General features: G+C 29.8%; 1 non-coding gene across 1 annotated transcript; it reads left to right on the forward strand.

Moving 5' to 3' along the window:
* Window positions 1–12,386: 12,386 nt before the first annotated feature.
* On the forward strand, window positions 12,387–12,508 carry LOC115034373. The gene has a single exon (XR_003839738.1). It is a non-coding gene; the product is annotated as a U4atac minor spliceosomal RNA (small nuclear RNA).
* The last annotated feature ends 1,116 nt before the right edge of the window (window positions 12,509–13,624 follow it).

Raw genomic sequence — 13,624 nt, forward strand, 5'->3', positions numbered from 1 at the left:
ATTTATCCAAAATTCAAAAATATATGTACATCTTTGTTCGAGCTTTTGGGATACACATTCCACATAGCGATATAGTATATATGCATATATACCCCAAAGCTACTTGAAAGCTTACAAACAAAGGGCTTACACTTTACAATGACTATGACCACATGGGGATAGCTGGGGCCCGGGACAAGTCCTGCCCTATCTCCTACCATGATTATACATTTTATACTTATATTTTTTTCCCCGGCTGTGTTCGAAGTCTTCTATGACCGACCTAAGTCCGCTGCCCTAGACCTTTTGTTCAGTGGGCCCTCTTCTCGGACTGTCACGGCATCATTTGCGTACACACATGGGTATCTAGACTCTAGAAAGTCACTGTAATGGATGTATTAAATTTGAATTAAAAAAATCGTGATGTATGTATTACATTTGAATTAAAAAATCATTGTATACGAAAATCGATTCTGAGTGAGACCCTGTAATATTACTAAGTATATTTGAAAATTGCAGTATTGTGATTAAAGTAATATATTTTACTATTAGGCATTAGTACGATAGAAGCAGGTTAAATTCATTGTTACCAAAAAAATTACATTTGAATAGGTCATTGTGTGTATACAATATAATCATATACTTTAAAAGTTGCAAGCACCAACTAATAATATTTTTAAATTACAATAAAATAACTAAAATCGTTGTTCTTGGTTTTAATACGCAATTTTTTCAAAATTTAAACTTAAAATAACTTTAAAAAAATTTGTTTCTCTCGGTGCTTATGAAAACTATACTAGAAATTTTTAAATTTTGACCTCCCGAATGCACGAACTAGATTTACCACCGAAAAAGATACTGAAGTTGAAGATCGAAGTATTATTTCGATTATTTATTGTGACACAGACACAAAAAATCATACATCATTGTAATATCAATACATAGTATTCATCGCTCCACTCAGAATCTAAAACATTCCAAAAATATAATAAAAATGTTCGACTTTTGATAATAATATATGCATCATTAAAACTGTTAAAAAAATTAAACACAAAATTAATAAAAAAAATAATTTAAGAACAAACGTTTGATATGATGCTTAAAACCTACAACTGCTACAAGGACATCAAATTTAAAATATACACAGGAAAAACGTAAATATTATTTGTTGTCTAATTTCTAATCTAGTAAGTCAAATAAAATGTTTGAAGCAGAAATATAATATGTATTTTAGTTATAAATAATTTATGTATCGGTAAATATTGTAATACCAAATTACTCTCATTACGAATTATATAATGTGAAATAAACAAAATAATGAGCAGTAACAATAACAATAATTAGCGATTTTAAACAATATTTATATTTATATAAAACTAATTAACCATATACAATACAATTTATTTATTTTATCATTAGTGCTGTAATTATTAGGTTACTATAAGCACTCCTAAAATTATATATGATAATTGACAGTAAGCTGTTCTACTATAATCGTTTGTTAATTCTCTAGTTGAGAGTGAAATATACATCTTATATTAATTATACATTTATACATGATAAAAAGAAAAAAAAATATAGACAATCTTCTCTTAAAGCATATAAATGATGTTTTGTTTAGTAAAACTTTACCTAATATATGTTCAATAATTATCAATAAAACATTAGATTTTAGAACTATTAAAACATATTACTAATATTATGCTATTTCGACATTAGCTGTTAAATGTTCAATGCTCGTGGATAAGTCTGACTTTACCTATAGAAATCGCATTAGTAGTCAAAATGTATGTTTAACATGATATTACGTACATTATAATTTCAGTTATATATAATTATGCTGAATGCTCGTACGTATACCTACTGTAAAGGCAGTGTACTCCTGTACTTAATGTTCATTCAATATTAATTTTATTATACGTGAATCCGTTGTACACTTATAGGTAATTGCGTCTACTATATTCCAACTTCATTCCATGACGATATTAAAGCAAACAAAAAAAATATATAAAACTCGTATAATATATTATATCATATATGCATATATGATATTTTGCAATTTATTATTATAATTTATAAAATTCGATAAGGCTTTTAAAATAAAACAGAATTACTTGGTATATAAAATATATTGTATTTATAAAATAAATAATAATTTTTTTGAAAAACAGACAGTAACTGATAAGGAACTATTTGTCAACGACCATAATAATTTTTATTATATAATAATATGTAAGTACTGACATGTATAACTCATGTTATGATAACAGTAATTATGACACTACAATATATTATTATACTTTTTTATTAATCGTATTATGAAACTCATATTGCTATACTATTATACAATAGTTTATTCTGTTTTTCAAACTACATCATTACAATATTATGATCAAGAATATAATATAAAATATAGGTAATAAATGTAATAATATAATATAATATATACCTATATACAAAGAAAAGATAAAATATCATATTATAGGTAGGGTTTAGTAGCTAGGTACCTACTGGCTACTATGTATAAATAGTAAATACAATTATTAATTATGTGATATCTATAAAAATCAAATCAATCCGAAATTCAATACGGATGATAAGACATTATGAATTATGATTATAAAATAATTTAATGCTACTTTGCTCTTTTCCGGTGAATTAATTCCAATGATTTTACAATAAAAGTTTAAATCATATTTTGAATCGTATACATTATTATATTATTTTACATTAGCAATTAAATGACCTTTTAAAATGTATAGGTACATATTAGGTATGTTAAAATAGTTCTTAATTTCTTATACCTAATGGCTAATATGTCTATAACAACAAAATAATGTTTACCACGAACAAGCAAACACAAATTTAATGTGTCAAAACATCTACTGTTTCAATGTATCATCCTACAATTAATCATCCTGTCCATATACCCCAGACAGCAATTTCTTGTTTATTATAACATTTTAATAACGAATAATATTAGTATAACGTTATGTTAATACTATTATAATATTATCATTACAAAATGCTGTCTGGGACTATCCATAATATAATCCATACTCATGTCTTTTAGTAAATATAATATATCAGGATGACAGTATTTATAGCGATCAATTTTTTTTTAGCGCATTGATTGTAGGGTGTATCATTGGCGCAAAGCCCCCCCTCCCTTTTCAAAATTTAGCACTAAGTACTACCTATGCATAGGTATACCAAATGATCTATTTAACGTATGACACTCATTATTTTTTTATATCATGAGTTTATAATATTATTATTATACAGTGTTACGAGTTTATGACTTATGAGTTTTAACTTATGACTAATGGCCATCCAGATAATATCATATTGTAACGCGTATATGCGTATACTGGAGTACTGACTACTAAATATAGTAAGCAGTAATAAAATGCCCCCCACCACTGTCCTGTTCAGTCGGGTTGCACGTGCGAGTTCTCATGAGGATAACGCGCAGCAGATGATGAGGCGGCGGTGGACAGGGAATAGAGCGTATTTGGCGGTGAGGAAGAGAAGAAAAAAGAGGCCTCTCGCGGGCGGGGAACTCCACGTGTACCGAGAGCGGTTTTGTTACGCCATCGCTGCCGCACGAGATGGCCTCGTTTCGCACCGACACACTTTTCGCGCGGTATAGCGGTAGCTGTGTAGATACCTATAACATAATGCTTGAATAATATTATTATACTCAAAAACGAATTTTTTTTTTCACAAAAATGACAATGACGATGCTACAACGAGACACGAGTACCTACCGTACTATACCGGTGATATATCGTTTTCGATCGGCCCAACCACGTTTGTATAATTATTATTATTCATCGTAAATAATACCCACGACAATATTATTATACCTATATGACTATAATATTATATACCTATTGGCTATCCAACATTATTATACTATTATTGATATTTATTTTGCCCTCGTGCGTGACCATTTCCGAAACACGCGTGTAAATATTCGCTGTTGCTATATTTCATAATTTCATATATAATATATATGGATATATTATATAACCTACTATACCTATGTAACCCTTCTTCACCCGGGAAAAAATTAACAAACATAAAATACGGCGCTGTATCGGTGTATCTCGGTTTTAGTGTAGGTACCTCAGACCTTAGTTCACGGAAAAATCGGCATCGGCGTACCAATCAGTGTGAACTATTTCTATACCGAAACCGGCAATCGTCAATCCGTCCTTGGCCAAGTTCACTATATTAGCACAGAAAAACAAAAATAAGCAAGGATCTTTTACAGTTTATGGAAGATAATAATGTATTATACAAAAATAAAACCAAGTATTGGTCTGAACGTTATTTTGTTTGTACATAAAATATGTATTTTTATGACATTGATTTTTACTCTAATTTTGTTGATGCGCGTGCGCTGAGGTAGGTACCTATATATTACCTATGTATAGCAGTTTTCATCTGTAGGCTGTAGCTGTAAAAAGTAAATGTTCAGTATTATTTCAAAATATCGTCGTTTCCATAGGAGGTTGTTTCGATGTAAAAAAAATTACGCGCATCAAAACAGGTCAAAATTACAATTAAAAAAAAAAAAACTTAAAATTATTGTGTTATTTTGTTATGTCTTCGTTTACATTATCACGTTCGATAAATATACAATGGGAATCAGTTTAAAACAAGAGGATCTCCTCGAGTGTTTCCTGTCATCTCGAACACATATATTATTGTATATGTGCAATAATATTGTTTCCATTGTATAAAGTGTACATGCGTATATAAACGTATTCGGTTGAAATTCCGGCCGCAATACCCAGGTACAGCCGGTTATTAACGTGTTTAATTGACAAAGTGCAGGAAGCACAGACAGGAAATGACGTTAAATTAACATATTATGTCTAAAATATATATATATACGTATGACGAATAGAACCATTTTACGATTAAAAAAAAACATATACGAAACAATAAGAACCCACTTTTCAACTGTACACGAGAATATAGTATTATAATATGATGTAGTTAATTCTTGAATCATATTAGATTAACTGCCTACGTTAAAACATTTTATTTTAGAGTTGCTATCGATTATCATAACTCTTGCGTTTACTTCTCATGTGATATAGGATATTTAATATTATATATATTTCAAATTAGTACTACATTAATCATTCCTTGTATTATATTTATCATACATATTAATTATCTTTTGATGACGATTTTAATTTTAATTAAAATAAATAAAATTAATGTGCCCAAAAATTAATTATAACAATAGGTGTACCGAAGTATTGTGTGAATATTTCTGACAACTTAAGTGACTAAATATGTCATAATTATATCATATTATATAATATTTATAACACATGACTGAACGACTATCAATATACAAGTATCTATGTATTTACACATATAAGTAAGTAGATACTTTGTCATATTTTAAAAGTTTAACTTACTCGATCAGCGACCTAAATATGATACCTGCAACGTATAAGTCCTCTGCAGCTTCAGCCTACTGGTGTTATAAAATATTATTAATATTCAATATAGGTAGGAACATTTAAGTGATGGATTCAGGCCTTGATATAGTGGTCCATGAGGACGTGCTTGTGTTATATAACTTGTAGTTATGATGATTTAATACGTTTTATAATAGAAAAACATAATATTATAAAATTTTAACTTGAAAATATGAATAAATGTTGGATATTCGTATGCACCTCAAATTCTTAATAATTATTGTCTTATTTATTACACGATAATCATTTATATTTGTTAACTTAAGTCTAAACTGAACACACATTGCATTTTTACATTAATTAGGTACATGTTTACTACACAAAATGATCGTACACATCGGTGTCAAGAGCTATCTGTTAGAAATATAAGTATAAATTATAAATAGTATGTTATGTATTTTAAGACCGTTCGTTTTGATGAACAGGTCATCTGTCTGGAAACCAGATTGCCAATGTCAAATTTAGGTATTTAACTATACGGAGCTGATACCGCCAATATACCAGGAGGTGCTGCAAGTTATTATACCCTAACAATATTACAACTGTTACTCGCTATTGCACTTATTATAGGGAGAAAATAAAATATATTTTTTGATGATTGACAAAACAATTTTGATTCGTTATATTTCATTTTTTTTTTTTTTTTTTTTTTTTTAATATTAACTATTTTTAAAAAAAACTTAACAATTTACCTTGACCCGGACATTTAAACCATATGTACTAAGAATATTGCAGTCAAAACTGAAACAGATTAAACATTTCCTAAAACAATAGATGATTTATGGATTATATAGTTATTTAATACTTCGGACTTCCCATACTTATACTTTTGTATTTGTTTGCAAAGTCTACTATATAATATATTACTGTATGTAAATAGTGAAATGCTATCTAATGGAAACACAATGATTTATGAAGTAAGACTTGTAAGAGGTTAATTTATAACAAATAAGTGATTTATAACGGGAAATGTTGTTGACTCAAAAATCAAGAAAAATTTATAAACCTACTTTTATAAACTATGGCTAATTTTTTTTTATATGGTACAAATAAAAATAATATTTATTGAGATTTAATGTACATAATGTATATAATGTACATATTGTTATATTTTTGGGAGAGAGTATGTAAATTACTACCCTGTGTTTAACATTGTAATCAATTTTTGTATCTCCCTCCATTAAAAAATTCTACAAATAACGCCACTGCATCCAATATGTAGGTATAGCTACTGGCCAGTATTGTCGTGTAACGTTCCAATGTATGGTACTTACTACTTTTGTAAAATACCTACATGCATAATGTATATAACACATAAAATTACTATTGTGTATATTTTTTTAAAGGTCGTTATAATATAATATTTATTCTATTTTTGTGCATACCTCATACCTGTATAGTCATAATATACTCATACCCAACTAAACGAAATCAGTAGGAAACTTTTTATGGCCCGACTCGGGTACAGAGCCGTCGCCGTCGTAAAGTTTAAATAGCATTAAACTGATTTTACTACCAAATAACATTTTACTAAAAAGCGTCTCATCGGAAATCGTTAAAATTAATAACACTTTAACAGTCAACTTTTAATTGCTATTGTGGTTGACTTTTATATATACATAATATATACAGTTCCTATTTCCCAAAAGTCCCGTATCACCCTTAGTATCTCCGTGGAAAATCAATATATTTAAATGGAGTTTTTTCTTGCTGTAAATTGTAATAAGTACTTATGGAAATTCTGATTGAATAGCATTAAATTCGATTATTTTTTTCAAAAATTCAAAAATTACCAATTATGTTTTTCAAGCAATTCAATTTTTTTAATTCCCGAGATAGCTGTTTTGTTAATCATATTTTTTTAAACAGTTAAAAAAAAAATATTAAAACTTAATGAAATTCTACCAAGTTGGATCTAATATTATTATTTCGAATTTCTAAGAATAATAGAAATTGATGATAGAAACAAATGTCGCCGTATGCATAGTCAGTTTTTGTGTCACTTCATACATAATTTACATGAAATTGTTTTAGGTCTGCCTAAAAAAAAATTTTTGAAAAAAAAATCGTATCTTATGCTAGGTATTCAATCAGAGTTTCCATACTTATTTCGGCAAAAAACTGCATTTAAATATATTTATTTTCCACGGAGATACGGGACTTTTGGGACAGACTGTATATATATAAATATACCAATAACTCCGTGATGTTTCCCGACTTCCCGTGTGCAGCGATAGTATTATATTATACACTATTTAGCAGTCTTCTTAAACTCCTTGATGAATAATGAATATGCATCGATAAAATTGAAATCACCTAGCGTAAATTTGACTGGTTTATTTCACTTGTACCTAACAGCTATACAGTATATAGTATATATATATGCATTATACACACTGCAGAAGTTTACTATAGAGAATTAAATTATGATTTTCGTTCTTAGCATCTCTATTCGAGTACACACCAACGCGAATACGCGATGAATTCATATGTACTGTACATACGATATACCTCCCAATCAAACAAACAACACCCCTTGTTTTACATGTAGTATACACATTTTTAAATCGTGTACCGAACCATAAATGTTTCGAACAATAAAATATTATTCTATACACTCTCGGCAGTCTCGAGTGTTCTCATAATAAGATTATTCAACGCATACGCATCGCACACAATATGATAATGAAGCGCAAGCAATATTGGTTAACTGGAAGAATAACGTTGAATAAAAACAAAAGTTCATACACATTTTGTTAAGGACACTTTTATAATTACATTGAACAATATAGTTATTATATTATATGAAAATTAAAATACATGAGTACAAAGTAACCGGGACTTGAATGCAAGATGAATAGTACACCTGCTGCAAATTACCAAATTTATAGTATTGAAATGTTTCCAGACCCTATTATATATTATATTATATTATATTATGTACACAAATAAGGGAGGCTTAAGATGGCATAGCACTCCTTGAGCCATTACAATCCTCACATAGGAACTTTTTCCAATTCATTCTTCATAATATAATCTTATTTATTAATTGTTGTTTAATGGACCTCTTTCGCCTTACTAAATAATATGTAGTCTTTTTATAATTTTCATTATTATTTAATATTTTAGTTTTAATTTTAACGAGTATAATTTATAAGAATTACATACACATTTATGAAACTAAATACGCACAAACATAAATATTATAATAAAGTCTACTCCACGAACCACCGAGTAATCCATCGACCTTAGTGGTCCAATGACTGATTAAGAACCCTTGCTATATGACATTTATGTATACTCATAGGGAGAAATGTATACCTATACTGGGCATAAGCTTTTTAAATTTTCTGATCCAATTTACATCCATTTATATATAGCTGGTCGTCTGGTACCTATATGTATAAGTATAATATATGTACTACTTCAGACGTGACTTAATCGTCCGTAACATCTTATAACAAAAATTATAATTAATAATAACATAGGAACATAATATCTATCGACATTCGACTAGAACAAAATAGGAGACGTTAAATTCTGTTATACCCATTGTGCAGTGTGCAGCATTTATATAGAATGGCACGTGGGATACGAGTACTCGCACCTAATTTGGGTAGATTGTTTTTCCTTAATTATATTTTCACCCGAACAGTGAACGCCCATATTCGTGTGTACGTTCCTATTGTTCGATATAAATATAGGTACACGCTGTGTATACCAGCTATTTATAATGTATACATATATATATTTATATATGTGTGCATTATGTATAATAACTGATGGAAGTCACGCAAAAGCTCAAAGCCAAAACGTGAACACCCCTTATATAAATACTAGTTATATCGTGCCGACACAAACCGTGTGCATAATTATTTACCGTATAATGTAATATAATATTATATTACGAACTGTGCAAATTCATATTATTCATACTCCTATGTACGGTATACTGGTATATATAGGTACCTGTCTAGTTATATGCGCACACTCCGATTTTGGATATTATTATAAAATAAAGCTAAAGATTTCCAAATTGTACACTGTGGATTGATTTGTATGGTCATGATGATTATCAATTATTATACGTAAATACCTAATGTATAAAAAATACTAAGTGATTCACCAAGCATGCTCACCACCATTATTGTTCTCCCTTTAATAATTTAATTATTCAAGCTCTCGTTTTATAGAAGTTCTGAGTGTCCTGTGTAAAATAGATGATATGATAAACATTTTTATTTCAAATGAGAACCAACCTTTTTTTACTGTAAATTGTTTATCATATGATTTTTTTGAAAATTTTGAAAAATCAAAATTTGAGCTAGTAACTGTTGAGTTATTATAATGTATAATAATCTAAGTACTATAGTACTTAAGAATGGTTTTACAAAAATATATAATGTATGTATAAGTTTAATATTTAATTTAGTATATAGATAGGTACTCTGACAATTTGTACACATAATAAAATGATAAAAGATAAATATTAATTACTACCTGTCTACCTATAATATATTCATATTATCATCATAGTCCCCATATATCTTCCAAACATATTATCATAGACCTATATATTATCCTCAGTAGGTACACATGTGTGTATAAATGGTATATTATGCTTAAGTTTACTATAAAATTCCAAAAAAATCAAAATTTAAGTACCTAAATAAATTATTAAAGGAAAAAATGGGGATGAGAATGTCTGGTGAATCACTGTATATTGTATAATAATATATTAATATGTACGCTGTAAATATATCAATAAAACATATTTTAAATTTTCGTTTATTTACTACTTTTTTACTTATTTTCATTTTTGTCAAATGATTGATATCTGTACAGTTTATTTTGTATTTATAGTAAGTAATATAGGCAACTAGGTACATAATTTTACATAATATTATTATTAAATACAAAATAAATTTATCAAACATGATTGTTTTTAATATTCATAAAAATGCAAACATAGCATCATTACTCATTTAATACGGAACATTTTATAACTGATAAATGTATCGAAATATATCGAATGAAAACTATTAGTGAAAGTTACTATCACACAATTAATATAATAAAGCATGTTTGTGTAATTGTATGCAAGTGTGTATAAGTTTGTATAACGCAAGTACAGTCAGGTACTTACAGCGAACTAAAACTTTTATTTTTCCAGTTCTTCAAAAATGTGGATTTTTAACTTTCGAGATTGTACCCGTACCTACTCGTGCGCTCATAATATAACGGAACAACAAGACGTAAAGGTATAACCTTATACCACTATACTAGTAAGTTGTACTCATTCAGTCATACACGGCCGTATTATACGAATTAAATATATAACACATACTGCAGTACCTAATTAACTGGTCCGTCAATTAATATAAAATAATGTAATAGTATCCGTCGATAATAATTAATGATTATCGACACGAGCATGTATTTTTATTACGCATAACCTAGAGAGCGTTACAAAATATTAATATGTTTCAATAACGCCAATAGAGTCGAATTCTTGAGATCATCGTAGCATACTATTTGTATACGTACGGCGTACAGTAGTTGTAGTTTACCCGCATCACTGCACTAGCTGTTAAGTACATTGAAAAATAATATTAAATTAAAAGTGTAACTAATGGCAGTATAATATTATAATATAGTAGCCGAAGTTGTAATAATTAAGACCAATAAAAAATAAATATATAAAACTATTGTGAGTAGGAGAACTCGAGTTTGATAAGGGTTATGTTTTAACATTGTATTAGTATATACTTAAAAATTAAAATGTAATGATTTTAAGTTATAACGGTTGTACAATAAATCGATATTACTATTGTAACTGTGTGAGTAATGATATAATGATATTATAGATAATGATTGTTTAATTTTGTGATTTGATCTTTTGACGCCAAACATTTCGTTACGATTTGTCGGGAAATGAGGTAGGTTACCTACATCAATATTTATTTCCTGTTGCTATAATCGCGATCAAATATTGCTAAATAATTTTCACTATCGAAAGTTAACAATTGAATACTATTTTTTTTTTAAAACAGCTAATAAAATAAATATAATACAATTTAAACATTTTAGGTATGTATTTGTGGCGTCCCCCGGTGGTAAACACGTGCGACCTCTGCACGAAAGGTTTTTTAGGTACCACCACGATTAAAGATAGACTATCTTTAATCGTGGGTACCACACCAATTTTTAATGATAATATTGTCGGTTACGTGAAAAATGTATTTTTACATGTATTTTACACGTCCAGGACTTATACCTACGTTAGTTCACTATCCGTCGCTGGAACGACTGCCAACACGTATAGATTCGGGGAGGAAATCGTTAGGAAATCTGTCGTCCAAGAGATCGCGACACACGGATATTCCGGACAACTCGACGAACGTGATGCGACACAAGAGCGTCGTAAATCGTTCTTGAACGCATTGTTGTTTTGTTCGGCTTGAACAATATAATATAATATATTATTGTCGTTATCGGCGTTCGTTCGATATTATAATTGATTTATGGATGAACAGTTACTAGTGACTAGTGTTGCCGTGTTGGAAGGCTGAACAAAAACAGATTGGCAATTTGTGTCGAAACGCAAAATGTGTCGCATCGTTAGGCCCACCACCGGCCGTTAGATGGCGCTAAACAGCCGCCCGGCGGACGGTGAACGGCCACTTCACGGCACAGCGTCCGTCCCGGTCAGCCGGGCAGTGCGCGCTACTGATGCGGCCACCGTCCGCTCGCAGACCACGGGCCACGCACACGACGATGGCACACGTGGCCACTCGATAACCACGTACCGCGTGCAGCGCACCGCCGTGGCTAACAGGCCGCTACACGGCTCACGGGCGTGACGCCGTGCACAAATACCGGTGGCTGACTACGCACTTGGTCATCCTTGATCTAGGGGAGCGGCGCGATCTATGATCGTATAGTGAGCCCGCGCTGCTGACACCCGTACATGAATTGCCCGTGCCCAGCGCCTTAGTGTGTTGAGCACAATTTTTGGACGTCCCTTTACTTTACAAGGGACCATCTTCGTGACATGCTCAAACATTTCATATTAATTACACTAAATAGTCAGTCACTCATCAAAATAGTGAACAAACACCTACTCATTTTCGTTCGACAATTTGGGTGAGTTTCTACTGATTTTCTGGGTATTACCAAATGCCAGAAGGCCGGTTATTTTACTAGTGTCAAAAATTAAAGTCCAAACAAACCAGTTATTTCCAAACGTTTCATAACTTGTATATCACAACATTTACACTTTAAAGTGAAATCTGTCAATTTTTTCTTTGATTAATGTTTTATTGACTATTTAAAATTATTATTTACTAATAACAACAGTCAAACAATAATAATTGTATACTGGATATTTATTATTACAATATTTCTTATAGCACTGTTATAGGAGGAAATATCAAATAACTTTTCAGCTACAAATGGGCCATCTTTCAGTATTATATTTTTTAATTATCAGGTACAACTGGTGGTTACTGGTTAGTACTGTTATTTCATTTTAGACAGGTTCTGACAATTTCAGAACGATGTTTCAAGAAAAGTCATCGCGTAAGCGATAACCGAACTTTAATCGAAATGAGATAAAAAAAAAATGGCCATTTACATTAATTTATACCGTACTAATTAGTAATTACTATCAAATACATCTTATTTTATTTTTAATAATACATTTTAGTTTATTCATTCTAATCGTCCTGAGTAGAACATAGTTAATATTATACATACGAGTTACGACTATTATAATCTATAGATATAGATAGCGCAAGCTAAAAATATTTTATTGTATTTAGTATTTATAAGTAAAAAAAGTGAAAAAAGGTGGGTAAGTGGATTTCGCTCTGCTGTACAGTAGGTTACAAGTGGGTCACTGTATAATGGATGGTATTAAATTTGAATTCAATGATATAATATCATTGTATAAGAAAAACGATTCTGAGCGGAGACGGTATGTTAGTCTAGGTATAAGACATAATATTATATTAGGTACCTATAATAAATTCCAAATTAATCATATCATAATATTTATTAGGTACTTATAACGCGTTATACATCAACAAAAAAGCGGGTGGTACTATCATAGATATATAATAGTATACTTTAGAAGT

This window comes from Acyrthosiphon pisum, chromosome A2, assembly GCF_005508785.2.
Source record: "Acyrthosiphon pisum isolate AL4f chromosome A2, pea_aphid_22Mar2018_4r6ur, whole genome shotgun sequence".
NCBI classification, from domain to species: Eukaryota; Metazoa; Arthropoda; class Insecta; order Hemiptera; family Aphididae; genus Acyrthosiphon; species Acyrthosiphon pisum.